Genomic DNA, 15276 nt, shown 5'->3' on the forward strand with positions numbered 1-15276 from the left:
GTCCCTGGAGGGTTTGCAAATTAAACTGACGAAGACAGATTAACAGGAGAAAAGCATACAAATGTGTTTAACATAAGTGCAATGAAGTGCAATAGAATGGACTAGAATATAAGAGAAAAGAATAAAATATGAAATCTCAGAGTGTATTGCAAGATTATCCTGCAATTATCTTGTGAAATTTTTGTTTTGTCACATATTATAAAAGAAAATGGACTCTCTCTTGCTAACTGAGACCTAAATTCTTTTGTGTTGACCCCAGGTCAATTTCTCAGGAGAAATGGAAACTTGAGCAATGTATATGTAATCCTTAATCCCTAACTTGTGACAGTTTGTTTTGCAACTGACATTTTTACCTGTTATGCTGATTAAGATAAAGACAAAGACAGACTGACGCCAGTGGTCAAACCACCAGACCATGTCTGCAGACTCTGTTTTTCATCACCAGTCACTATGGAATTTGGACTGAGGCCAACATCCTGTGGTTTCAACTTGTGTAATCTTTTCCCTGCCCTTCCCCCTTGGAACACCCATTCGAGACCTTCTTGGATTGGTGCTTCCTCAACCTGCAGACAGGAACTGGATCAGATAAACTTCAACTTTCCTTGAACCTCTGACTGTTAGCGTTCTCTTCCGAGTTAACATATTTGGTGTCAGAAGTGGGATCTGTGACCCTTTTGCTCTTTTCCTGTCGCTGCGTAACACCAACATAAGGCACATGCACAAGACTGCTGTGCTCAGTTGTCTTCTAGGTGGCTCTGAGAGATTTCAGATAGAGTCCACAGTCCTGAACCTCTCGCCTTTGTCAAGTTTCAAGATTGTTTCATCCAGAGAAAGTGCCTTTTTGTTTTTGGTCATAAGGATGCCTACAAATTTTCAGAACCATGAAGCGATGCTTTCTTAGGTGAGTGCCGTGGGGAACCCTTACTCTGGTCTTCTTTGGCAGAAATGCCTCCTTCAGGTACTCCATCTGGATACACATAGAAAAAATATGGAAATGTTAGCTGTAAATGGCTAGATCTTTGGACAAAGATAACCTGGGATGATTTAAAATTACAATGGCCTCATTGGGGTTCTTTTGACATTCCTAAATTGGTTTACTTGTGCACACAAATGGAACAATGAAAATATCTTCTTTTCTTTATACAGTTGTCACCTTGCATGGAAAAACAATGCTATATTACAATACTCACAGTCTTTGAATTCGGCTGGAAATTTAACTGAGTGTTGCATTTGCTACTTCCTTCCCTCTGGGTTGTTTTCTGGGTGTAATGATCCCTTGGTTATTCCCATTACTAATTTTCCTCTATATCGAGGTATAAGGTTATGTTCCAAACCAGCTTTCAGTTATCTAGTTCAGTTGGTTCCTTTCACTTCTGCAGCTCCCTGTTTTTTCTTGACTAACCCTAAATTTGATCCTTTTCTGACATCCTCAGCAAAATGAGCCTGGCATCTACCTCTGTGAAGGCTTCAGTTATGGTGCCACTTGGTCAGGATATTGTAAAAACCATACCTACTTTTCCTAGCCTATATCCCTCCCATATTTAATATCTAAGTGTTTCAACCAAATTAATAAAGATCACGACACTCCAGTATGTACAAAGATAAGACAAAGAAAAAAATATATTCTCAAGGGTCAGCCACACCTCTATTTGTAATTACCCTGAAGGGACACTCACTTTGCCTCTTTCTGATGCCTAGTTTCAAAATCTTATGGCCTCATTACCGGTAAATGCGTCTATAAAGCTTAAAGAAGATACTGGAATTTTATGTGCTCCCTCTGGATGTATCGTTGTGGACAGAGAGGACAGGCATGGGGTTTCCACTGCCTACATTCCTGGCATATAGAAGACACCTGTTTCTTTGTCCATTTAACCACACCATTTGTAATTTTACAATCTGACCCTTATTTTGCCTCTAGTTCTTGGGGGAAAAGACAGGTTCTGTCTATTGTAGATGATTTTTCTGACAACAATCCTGCCAACTATGAAGACAACAGGTGTGGTCACTTTCTTTCTTTCTTTCTTTTTTTTGAAGGTTTAAGAGGCACTTAGTTCTTCAATCATGTCGTATTTTAATGGGTACACAGTGTTTTCACTTGGCATCAATTATGAGTTGATTTTTGAAGCAATTCAATATTACACCAGCTGGGATGATTACTGATCTCTCCATTCCTTTGGGGTGACTCTGCCAACGGGGGACAGGCTCCATTCTATTCCAGTTTGTGTTACTACGTATGCCCATACAGCAACACAAAAAGTGGCTCCACTAGCTAATACAGCGTTACCATGTTTGTCATAGAAATCAGGCGTCTGCTTCTGGTGGCTCTGCCTTGCCACTGTTTCCTGAATGCTTCAAACTAGGAGACAACTTAGTGCGTTTTTGGCCAGGGAAAACATCTTAAAGCTGAAGTCAGAACTGCAACAACTACAGCTGCTGGTTTGTTGCAACTTCATGTCAAGTACCCTTGTAAAGAGCTGTGGTCACTTTCAACGGTGTAATTTCCCGGGAGGAGTGAACCCTATTGAAGGGGCTGGGTTAGGAGGACTATTGTGATCCTGGCTGGAGATCAGTACAACCTGGAATGAATACATGACAAGAGACCTCTCCCGGACTGTGAGTAGGATAGCCCAGTGTATAGCCTGAGCCACCTATGCCCAACAAAAATCTTTAGATTCTTAGGCACAGGTCATTATGGATAATAGAATAGCTTTAGGTTATTTGCTAGCTGCTCAAGGAGGAGTATGTATTGTGGTTAACACCTGCTGTTGTACTTGGATTGATACCTCCACTCAGATAGAACTAGAAATTTCTAAAATTTTAAAATTAGCCAAATTCTTACAAGGTCAGTCCATTCCTTGATCCCTTAATTGGTTTAACTTCCATTTTTCTGAGCTGTTCAGTTGGTTACCTGCTGGTTTGGGTTCACTACTGCCCTCAGGAGGTCAGCTTGTCATAGTAATAATAATTATATGCATGGGATTATGGATTATTATTGAAGTAATAATGATGTGCATCTCACATTGCTTATGTACCACATCTGCTAGAGTTATGCTAATGCAACGATTTGCTGTGTCTAATGTTATATATACTGATGCATAATGAGATCCCTTCCTCCTTGAGAAACCGTATAGAGGATTTGCCATAATTGGCTCTGATGCCTCTGACATAGGCAGAGAGTAAGTCCCACCGTGGGACATCATGGAACGGGAGCGGGCTAGCTGCCACTCTGGCCTCAAAATGGGACAATTAATCTAATTAAGCCCCATAATTGATCAATTGATCTGCCTATAGGCAGGCATCGATCAAAAGGGGGAGAATATTAAATATTATAAAAGAAAATGGACTCTCTCTTGCTAACTGAGACCTAAATTCTTTTCTGTTGACCCTAGGTCAGTTTCTCAGGAGAAATGGAAGTTTGAGCAAGGTATATGTAACCATTAATCCCTAACTTGTGACATTTTGTTTTGCAACTGACCTTTTACCAATGTTCCTGTTATGCTGATTAAGATAAAGGCAAAGATAAACTGACGCCAGTGGTCAGACCACCAGACCATGTCTGCAGACCCTGTTTTTTGTCAACGGTCACTATGGAATTTGGACTGAGGCCAACATCCTGTGGTTTCTGCCTATATAATCTTTTCCCTGTCCTTCCCCCTTGAAATACCCGCTCAAGACCTTGGATCGGTGCTTCCCCAACCTGCAGGCTGTAACTGGATGAGATAAACTTCAACTTTCCTTGAACCTCTGACTGTTAGTGTTCTCTTCCAAGTTAATAGTCTCCACTGGGTGGTGATATAAAATTGAAATTTAGCTATGGGTTTCAATCAAAGTTATAAAATATTAACTTAAAAAAGCTCCCTAAATAAACCCACATCAACTTAGGGGTTAATGGAGGAAGGGTTCTTGACAATATAGAGCCTAAAAAGAACAAGATTCTACTGAGGATATGACCCACATGTATATTTCACAAGTGAAACTATAACTGGAGGTAAGGTGACAAGAGATTTTCACATACTGAGGTATATGGGGTGACCATTCAGGTTCAAAACTGATTTGGCTTGAACTAAAAAGCCTGACTTATGGCCTGTGAAACATACATATACATCTGCTATAACCATTAAAGTAAGGAATGCACTCTCTTAAAATAAGAATGCATGCTTCCCCTCCTACGCCCTATTGGTAGTACCCGCCTGGATTAGTCTCTTTCCAGACATCAGGGTCCTGTTGACCTGCTAATTTGCAATTAAATACCTCTTTGAAACTGTGATGAAAATGTATCCTGGGTGTGTTTAATGTATATTCTTTGTTCTAAAAAGATATAAGACTGTGAAAACCACGCTTCTCTGGAATGCTTTCTAAATCCTTCCCAGGTTATAATTCTCACTCTGGCTCAAGTAAACTCATCTTATTTCTCTTGTCTATAGAATGGTCATCGGTTGTTTTGCGTCAACAAAGGTCATGGAGACAGTGAGAGGGAAAGTCAGGATGAAACATTAAACTGCAAAATCATTAGCAATTATTGGTGTCCTATGCAAGAGTTGCCTAAACAATAGGGAGACTTTACAAAAGATCATGCAAACCAACTCTCACCGCTGAGAATGAAAGCAGGAGTCAAGACAACAGGGATTGTGCCAGGCAATCAAAGATGTACTTTAAGATGTATATTCATCAGTTAGCTGTTACTTTTAACTATGAAGAATGAACAAGTGTTAAAACTGATCATCCAACTACGATATTTCATCATCACCAGTGAGTTAAGGGCTTTCTGAGTATTTGCCCTTCATCACCATAGCCCTCCCTGACTTTGTCTGACTCCACTAAATCTAGCCTCCTTCTTATAATCAGGGTGATTCTTCTAGTTTAGATTCAAAACAACAAATCTGATTGTGTGTGTGATATTGTGATTTATAATAAGAAATATACATTTTGCCTTTGTCCACTGTTTCTGGCAAAATCCTTGTAATTTCCAATATAAAAGCCATAGGGGCATCTTTTATTATACCTGGTTGTCTTCCCAGTTCCTGAAATAGCTCCAGGGCAATGAAGGTTAAATGGGTGTCTTTTGTTATTCATACAACAAGCTCCTTTCAATCGCACCTGAGTTCATGTTAATGAGGCACCTTTTGGAAAGCCCCTAAGAGGTTGCCAGAGGAACCAACCACATGATTAGAGGCTTGGAATTTTCAGTGCCACCCCACCCCGCATCTCTGAGGAGGGGAGAGGGGCTGAAGGTTCAATCAAACACCAATTAATCAGTTGTGCCTATATAATGAAGCCCGAACTACACGGTTGGAGAGCTTCTAGGTCAGACATGTGGAGGTGCTAGGTTAGTGGCATTCTAGAGAGGGCCTGGAAGCTCTGCACACTTTTCTACCTTCCCCATATACCATCCCCTCTGTATCTCTTCTTCTGGCTGTTCATCGGTGTCCTTTCCTATTCTTTGTAATAAACTGGTAATGCAGTAAATCAACTGTTTGCCTGAGTTCTGTGAACTGCTCTAGCAAATTGATCAAATCCGCAGAAGGGATGGTGGGAACTCCAGTTTACAGCTAGTTGGTCAGAAGCACAGGTGACAACCTGGACTTGCTGTTGAAGTTTGAAGAGGGGGTGAGGGGACAGTCTCGTGGGACTGAGCCCTTAACCTGTGGGATCTGACGCTGTCTCCAGATAGATAGTGTCAGAATTGAGTTAAATTGTAGGACACCCAGCTGGCGTCGCAGAATTGCTTGGTGTGTGGAAAACCCACACATCTGGTGTCAGAAGTGTTGTGAAGTGGGGTGTTCTGAGTACTAGAATGCTCTGAGTACTCAAAAATTATTGTGTGTAAAATAAATGAAAATAGAGTTTTCCTTTACAGTCAGACTTCACTTTAAACCTTTTCCATCACTAATAGGGAAAAGAGATTTGAAGCTCCATAGCACCATATACAAGGAAGATTCTTCATAAGCTCTCCAACCTCTCAGATAGCTGATAGTCTTCCAGAGCACTCTTCCCACTTTTTCTTATCCGTCAAGACTCATTCTCGCTTATCATCTCTTGGAAGCCTTCCTCAAACCCTCAAGGGCAGAGGTGACTGAAACTCCACTAGGGGAGCTTTAGGGTGGAAATCTGTTTGGGCCAGTCGGATTGCCTACGGGATTTATTTTGAAATGTCATTTGCAAAAGATGGACACTGTTTTTTTCTTAAAAGAAATAGTATACTTTCCAAAAAGAAGGAATGGTAAGTGTGAGGTTTCTGAAATGGGAGCAATCTTGATATTGGGGAATAAATTTAAATTCTGTAAGAAAACAGGAGACATCCAAGTGTCACTTTCCATTTGATACTGTTTCTGAATGTAGAATGAAATAAAATAGATGTAAAATGAAATCATAGGATGTTGATGTGTTTATCCAGCATAAAGCTGAAACCCATCACCAGGCATCCATGGTCCTCCTGCTTCACCCACACTCCAGCTGCACCATTCAGCTGAAGGCACCACTCTGATACAGACCCATCTCCCCTCACCCACAACCCCACACAACACATTTCTTCACCCTCCTAATTTCAAAATCAATTTAGTAAAAGTTCACTCCAAAATAGTAATTCAAGAATAGTTGCTTAAAAAGAAAATAGAATTGACCCTGGTTACTCTACTTTAGGATCTTCAATTAAGACAGCTAAAATACAAAGAAATCCACCATGAAACAGAGACTATCGATAGAACCAGTGAAATAATTGTTCATATAAGGTACAAGTGATGACCTAAGCTATAAATATGAAAGTGTGAAATGAGTGTCAGGTTAGTATTCTAAAACCCCTCTGCATTAATGTGAAATATTCTGCTAATCACCTAATTGATTTCTGTCTTGAAAGGTCATATAATGCAATGGCAATAATATAAAGAAAAATAAACAAGACAGTGTACATCAATAAAGATATCTTCTAAGGAAGTTTCTATTGACATTTAACATTGATTGTCTATGTTAAAGACTATTTTACTTGAGGTGGATTTTGGAGAGGCTAGTGGAGATTAGGGCTCTGCCAAATTGCTTCTTTATGAAGATAATTTGCAATCATTTACTTTTATATGAAGAAAATCTGCCTTCTGCTGATGATACCGGCTCAACACGAGCTTGATATAAGGGAAGCCATTTTGTAGAAAGTGAGCCATATTGTAACTACATACAACCCCTAAATAATTAACTCAGCTGGACATATTCTGGCTTGCACGCAGGCTAGAAAATAAATAACTGAAATATACAGGAAACTGTGTGCATTTTGATTTAGGACCCCTGCTTAGCTTTATACCGCCCAGCTGGAGTGAGACGATAACTTTGTTCTTTTGAGTTCCTTAGGAATGCGATGACCCTGGGAAAGAGATTCTGTCCTGGCATCCGTCATGGATGACAGCTGAAAGGTCTGGTGTGGCGTCCCCAGTCTACAGCACCAGATGGTCAACATTCCCAACCCCTTCCTCTACAGCCCACTAGCCCTATATAACTGCTTCAAGATTCTGTATCCCCCTTAAGATGGTTCTTTAGGACCCTAGTCCACCATTTTCTGATTAGCTAGCTCATCACTTAATAAAAGTCCTTTCTCTACCACCATCTTGCCTCTTGATGGATTGGCTTTTGTCTTGCAGCAAATATATTTTGCCTTTTGCACGGTAACACTGAGACTGGGAATTCTTTAATGACAGGGATGGCTTTGTCTTACTCTTCTTTGTTTCCCCAGCAGATATTCAATAAATATTGACGTGAGCTAACTCTTATTTGGGGAGTAGCATTATAGTAGCACAGTGTTGAGGTAGTGGAAAATGATCAATATTGCATTCTGAAGGATGCTAGAGTCAAAGCTTGGAGCATGAGTCAGTCACTGTAGAAACCCTGAGGAGAGGGACAAAAATGAGGGAAGTCCAAAGCAGTGAGAGCTTTAGCAATCTGCCCTGGAAGACTACAGGATAATTAGCACCCTAGATTTATATATTAGCTCTATAATGAGATTACCCAGCCCTATAGTGGAATTAACCTGTCATTTTACTGGACTAGCCAGGAATTTTCCTTAAGGTATAATTAAGGGAACTGCCTTCAGCAACTCCCTTGTTTCCTTAACAATACTAGGCCACATCTCCTGGTCTGTTTCTTTTTTATTGACTAGATCCGGGGTCAGTAAACTATCCAGTCTATTTTTAGTTTTTTACCTTAACCTGGCTTTACCTTTTTAAATGGCTGAAAAAAAAAATCTAAAGAACAATAATATTTAATGATCTATGAAAATTATATGAAACTCAAATTTCAGTGTCCACAAATGGTTTTATTTGAATATAGTCATGCTCATTCACTTACGTATTACCTATTATCAGCTATGTATAAATTGTAGCTTTAGGGCTACAGTTGAGTACTTCCAATGGACACTGTATGGCCCACAAAGCTGAAAATATTATCTGGCCCTTTAAGAAAAAGTTTGCTGACCAGATTAACCCACCCATAAATAGGTCAGTGAGAAGGTACTAGGTCAGCCAGACAAAGTTTGCAAGTTTTCTTTGGTGCTTTTGCAATAAGAAGGATGCTTTAAACAGACTTCAAGTACCCAGTTCCCTTTAACAAACCTTTTCTATTTCAGCCTGAGACCATTAAATATTTGATCACCTAGCTGTCTTTATGCTAACTGTGCTTTGCTTTGTAGGTAGGTCAGTCTGCAAAGACAACCTTCATATCATAAGGTCTCTGAGTGTAGTATTTCCCCTTCCTCTCACTGTGCTTTTACCTTGTAAATGAATGATGGAGCCTCTGATTGTGATTGGCTTCCTGTATAACTTGAGTGCTGGGAAAGAATGTGCTCCTCTTACAGAACTGAGCCTTCTGAGCTCAATGTAATTGTAAATTAATACGTTGACTTTCTAGCTTTTTAAGATAAACCAATAGCCTACTTAAGATAGATCCATTTTTAAGAGATGGACTCACTCTTGGCAAACTCACGACAGTACCTGGAACATCTTAACTCAGTTAATGGAGACTTCGGAGAGGAAGTAACGCCTGGGCTGAGCCTTCAGGAATGGATAGGGAATCTGGAAAAGAAGGACGCTACTGGGAGTGGAGGAGGTGAAGGCATGAACAAGGCAGAGACCCAGAGAACATTATAGTTTGTGGAAGAAACTATATGCAGTTTAATGAAACTGTGGAGACGAGCATGGGCCAGATCAAGAAAGTCTTTGGATGCCATTCTAAAGAGTTTTACCTTTGACATTTTTAGGATAGTGCTGGAGAGCCATTGAAACTACCACTAACTAACATTTATTGAGCACAGCACTAACTGTCTTACGTTCTTTAGGTCATTTAATGTTTTCGGTGATGCAGTGCATAGATAGTTTTATTATGCCCATATAATGCAAAAACTAAGGCTTAGAGTGATTAAATAATTGTTCCCCGACCAGGCAGCGATTACATGGCAGAACAAGGATTTAAACTGAATTCTAACTCCAGAGGCCTTGTTCAATAGAAGCCCTGTGAAATAACGGCAAGCCCATATACTTTAAAAGAAACTCATGCAAACAATTGCCACCCATTCTTTCTGCCTTGATTTCCAGGCTAGACTTTGAAGAATTATTCTCTACCCTCCTGGCCTTGACAACAGCACAAAAGCCCTTTTCATATGATGTGAATCTTCTTGACGGGAATCACACAATTGCCAAGTTTGGGCAAATTTATGTTTCACAAAGTTTGTTTCCATCCTGCCACTGATTGAAGATAACCTCAAAGATGGGAAATGTCCCATTTATCTTTTGCCTTTCACTTACTTCTTCATCAAGCTCCACCCAAAAGGCTTCTACTCTTAAATACAGCCAAGGTTTGAAGACTTCAAATTAGATAGGAAAGGGAACGATAGTGTCTTAAGTGGCTTAACGGGATCAATTTTCATCTAAAAGGACTGGGTAACTCCCTTTACTAGTCCATAAATTCCTCTTTTAGGATTCTGTCTGTGAAAGTATTTATGTAAAGTACAGTAGACACTTGAAACTTTTAGATTTACATTCCTGGTTTGACAAAAGTCATTAGAAATGCACTGTTAGGGCTGACCCGGTGAAACAGCAATTAAAGTTCGCACATTCCAATTCGGCCCTGGGTTCACTGGCTCGGATCCCGGGTGTGGACATGGCACCGCTTGTCACGCCATGCTGTGGTAGGTGTCCTGTACATAAAGTAGAGGAGGATGGGCGTGGATGTTAGCTCAGGGCCAGTCTTCCTCAGCAAAAAGAGGAGGATTGGCAGCAGTTATCTCAGGGCTAATCCTCCTCCTCAAAAAAAAAAGTATTTATCATTATATGTTACCTTTTTTTGGTAATTTATTTATTTATTTATTTGAGGAAGATTAGCCCTGAACTAACATCTGCTGCCAATCCTCCTCTTTTTGAGAAATGAGGAAGACTGGCCCTGAGCTAACATCCATGTCCATCTTCCTCTACTTTATAGGTGGGACACCTACCACAGCATGGCTTGCCAAGCAATGCCGTGTCCACACCTGGGATCCGAACCAGCCAACCCTGGACCACCGAAGTGGAACATGCGAACTTAACTGCTGTGCCACTGAGCTGGCCCCTGTAGGTTACTATTAAGATCAAGGAGAGGCTTGCTTGAATTGGAATTGATGCTGGTGGTGTCCAGGGCAGGCCATCCCAGAATGTGCCACTTTGGCATGTGGATTATTTTGAGCTGAAGACAACCAAGGCCCAAAAGACTCAGGAAGAGCTTTTCACCTTCCCCTTAACTACCTAAAAGAAATTATTTATTTATTTATTTATTCTTTAGATCCAATAGGATCTTTTTTGTGTGTGTGAGGAAGATTGGCCCTGAGCTAACATCCATGCCCATCTTCTTTCACTTTATATGTGGGATGCCTGCCACAGCATGGCTTGCCAAGCAGTGCCATGTCCGCACCCGGGATCTGAACCGGTGAACCCTGGGCCGCCTAAGCAGAACGTGTGAACTTAACCACTGTGCCACTGGGCAGGCCCTGCCTAAAAGAATTTAGACAGAGAGCCTGGTCCAGGAAGAGAGCTATCACCAGAGATAACTACAAAGAGTATGGGCTAGGTATGGTAAACTGGGGGGAGCTCAGCAAAGCCTGTTTGATCAAAGTCCTGTTTGCGTCCCAGTGTCTCTGCATGGCATGACAAATATTTGTCTATGAAACATTTTCTCTTCCCATCTTCCTGTGAATTGTCTTCCTTACCCTTTGAAACTCCAGACCCCTACTCCCATTCCTCAGCTCAGGATAGCATATAAGCCTCAATTGCCCAACTTACCCTTGGGTCTCATATTTTTATGGGGGTCCCATACATAAGAAATTAAATTTGTTTTTCTCACGTTAATTTGTCTTATGTCAATTTAATTATTAGACCAGCTAAAGAACCTAGAAGAGTAGAGGGAAATTTTTTCCAGTCCTACAATGCCGTTGTAGAAGATATCTTAATGTATTCAGGGACTCATTTGAAAAATATTTGTAAATATTTCCAACTCTGAGTCAGACTTGAGATTGGGTACAGTTTCCTCCCATAATGCCAATGGGAATTAGAAATTCAGTAAAGGGGCTGGCCCCATGGCCGAGTGGTTAAGTTCTCGTGCTCCGCTTCGGCAGCCCAGGGTGTTGCCAGTTCGAATCGTGGGTCTGGACATGGCACTGCTCATCAAGCCATGCTGAGGTGGCATCCCACATGCCACAACTAGTAGGACCCACAACTAAAAATACACAACTATATACTGGGGGGCTTTGGGAGAAAAAGGAAAAATAAAATCTTAAAAAAAAAAAGAAATTCAGTAAAGATATCCCAACACTCTTCAGTCTCTACCTTATTTAGATCTTAGATAATAATTATGAAACTGAAACCAACATCTTTCCCTGTCTTTGTGTTAAATAATTATGGAATGAATCATTCTTTCCTGCTTTTGTGCTAAACAATACTAGGATCAAGCAAAAAGAACTAAGCTACTCTCTCCAAGAAATACTTACTCATAGAAAATAAAACTCTGAACCAACTAAAATGGCTTATTCATCAAGCTTACTGGGCAATACTTAGCTCAAGACCCTTATCTGGTTCTTCTAAACAATTTATAACTACTATGGGTACACTTTGTCTAATCCCATTCACTCTCTGCTTTCTGAGACCCATCATAGAATCACCCTGTGATGGCCTAAAATTCTATAAATATGGTCTCCTGACTTTTTCCTTTTGAGACATTACTAAGTCTCTGTCAAAGCGGTGTCTTTCCTTATTGCAGTAAACCTAATAGACTTAGCTTTGCTGGATCGTTGGGGCTTTTGGTGGTCTTTTAGGAAGTAGATTACAAATTAAGGAGGAAAGTCCTGATTTTACACAGGTAATTTGCCTGCATCTTGCTCCTTCCCTCCCAAAGGAAACACTCTCCTGGTCCCATCCTCCTGATTTTCATGTTAGTCACTCCCTTGCCTTTCTTTATAATTTTTACAATTTACGTTTGTAAGTTGTAAAATAGAGAGGGAAAAAACCTTTTAATGAGAATTATGATATAAAGTAATTGGCAGTTGGTTCCCTGCACCCCAGAACTCCCAGCAAGCTAACTATATAGACGAACCTGGTCATTTCATTGTTCTGGCAATAACAAGACGCCAACTCTTATGCAGTTCAATTTTGGGGAATGATTTGTCATGCATTAAGGAAGAATTTACTGTTACGTTTTTATTGTGAAACACTGAGTACAGCAAGAACAGAACTATCTGGATAAGAAAAATGCAATATTGCCACTGCTTGGTAAAAGCTCCTAAGGCAGAACTGAGTGTCTTCTAAGAGTTTATAAGAACTTTCATCCGAGGCAGTTTGAAGACAGGGTCATGAGTCTTGAAGAACATGCACAGGCTTGCAGTGTAGGTCCAGGAATGGACATCCAGCAGGAATACGGTCAGAGAGTGTGGAATGTTCTGTATTTTCTATTTCTAGTTAACAGTGGCCTACAGCTAGGACTCAGCAGTAGATCAAATCAGAACACCTCTGTGAGGGGAAATGAAGGTTCTCAGATGATCCAGGCAGCGAGGGAGAAGGGGCAAGTGACACAAATAAGTCAAGCGCAGAGAAGATTCTGATTAAACATGGCAGTGGGTATCCTGGAGATGACGTTCTCACATGTCTGTTTCTAGAGTTACATCGCTCCCAATCTGGACCAGTTGCCTTTTACACTTGACACCTGGTTTTCTCCTGTGATTTTCTTTCACTTTCATCTCGGGCATTCCCTTTGCCTCTCTCTCGTTTCTTAGATTTGTTACCTTCTTCTTTCTTCGTTTTCTTATTTTGGTGACACATATCCTCCAGCAGTTTCTTTAAGAAGAGTAAATGGAAACTATTTTTTTACTCTTTGCAAGTCTTTGTATCCACCAGCGCTTGTCTGATAATTTGGTTGAACAGAGTTCTCTGTTGGAATAGATTTTCTTCAGAATTTTTAAAGCGTTGCTGAACTGTCTTCTAGCTTCCCAATGATGGGGTTCAGGATGCACTACCCCAAAATAGGGTGCCTTGGCATATTGACTATCTTAAGCTGAAGGAGTTTGAGAAAACAGCAGAAGCAAGAAGGTCCGTCCGACATTCTCCGCCTTGTCCTTCTTCCCCAAAAGCAGGAGATAAATCTCCCCCACGAAGGGATCCTCTCTGTACCAGGAAGAGGAGAGACATTCGTATCACCAGCGACTGAGAATTCAGGGCCTCGAAAACTGTATAAACAATCCTGCTACTTCTTTACCTTTTACTACCCATAGCCCAAACCGCTTTGTCTTGTCAATTCTTTACCAATTTGTTTCTTTGTCTAAAAGGCATAAAGGCTTCCTGCTCTGGTGGCTTCTTTGGGTCTTCATTCTGTTATGAAGGCTCCCACTGACATGTAAAAGTTCTATTCGTTTTTCTCCTGTTAACCTATGTTTGTCAGTTTAATTTTCAGACCCAGCCAGAGACCCTAAGAGGGTGGAGGAAAACTTTTTCCTCCCTTCCACCACGTTGCTGTTGAGAAGTCCAACGCAATTCCAATTCCTATTTCTCCTTTTTGTCCCCCATTCCTCCCCATCCCCTTCTTGGGAAGCCCAAGAATCTCCTCTTTTGTCCTAAATGTTTCAAATTTCACAATCATATGCTTCGGGGTAGAACAAATTTAATCTGTTAGGAGGGATCTTTCAATTCAGAAATTTGTGTCCTTCAGTTCTGGGAATTTTCCTTGAATTATTTCATTGTTGATTTCTTCCTCTCTGTTTTTTCCCTCCAGGAAATCCCATTATTTGGCTGGGGAACATCATAGACTGGTTTAATTTTCTTATCTTTTTTCTCCTATTTCATATTTCCTTGCCTTTTTGTTGTTCTTTCTGCACGATTTCCTCCATTTTATCTTTCAATTCTTCCTTAAGTTTTCATTTCTTATCATATTTTTAACTTCCAAAAGTTCCTTTTTGTTTTATGAAAGTTTTGCTTTTTAAAAATAATGTCCTATTCTTGTTTTAAGGATGCAATATCTTCTCTCACCTCTCTCAGGATGGAGAAATGGAAAACTACAGAAACAACAACTCAAAAAAAAGAAAAACTGCACAGAAACCACAGTTTGCAAAACAGATCAACTATTTCAGCAACAGCTCATCTTGGGCCCATGTGTTCGGGAAAGATAAAACCACAGACCTTTTCACAAACAGCCTCACCTAGCCTATCAAGTAGTCAAAGACTCAGCTCACTTGCATATTCTGACCAATTCTTTCCTGTCCTAGCCCTAGCTTCCTGCCTGACCCTCCCCCTACTCTTGCTAACTTCCGCCCTGAAACCATCCTTTGACAAACTCCTCCCCAACAAAACTTTATAAAGCTCAAGTGCCAAAGCTTCTTGAGAGTCCATTTGACCGATTTCATTTGGCCAGCATCTCCCTTGCCAGGCACATTTCTAATAAACCAAGCTTGGTGTTTATCTTAATCCTAACAGATGTTTTTGGTAGTCTCTTCCAGGAAGCTTTGACTGAGCAGAAATTATGTAAAGTTTTCTTTAATTTGTATATTCCGTTTTCTTCAAACTGCTTTTTCTGCTTGTTTGGTCTTTATCTCTCATGATAAATATTCTCCTTAGAGTTCTGGTAATCTTTGGCTTTCTGCTCATGATTAAGAGTGAAGGACTATGGGGCTGGCTCAGTGGCTCAGAGGTTAAGTTCACACATTCTGCTTCGAGGACCCGGGGTTCACTGGTTTGGATCCCGGGTGCAGACATGGCACTGCTCAGCAAGCCATGCTGTGGTAGGTGCCCCACATAT

General features: G+C 40.6%; 1 long non-coding RNA gene across 2 annotated transcripts in view; it reads left to right on the plus strand.

Annotated features, from left to right (window-relative positions):
- Positions 1-591: 591 nt before the first annotated feature.
- LOC124251702 (uncharacterized) overlaps positions 592-15276 on the plus strand; it is a 74966-nt gene continuing 60281 nt past the window's right edge. For both annotated transcript variants that reach the window (XR_006891841.1, XR_006891842.1), the window contains exon 1: positions 592-901. This is a non-coding gene — a long non-coding RNA (uncharacterized LOC124251702). The remainder of the gene's footprint in view (positions 902-15276) is intronic.

This window comes from Equus quagga, chromosome 1 (genome assembly GCF_021613505.1).
Source record: "Equus quagga isolate Etosha38 chromosome 1, UCLA_HA_Equagga_1.0, whole genome shotgun sequence".
Taxonomy (NCBI): Eukaryota; Metazoa; Chordata; class Mammalia; order Perissodactyla; family Equidae; genus Equus; species Equus quagga.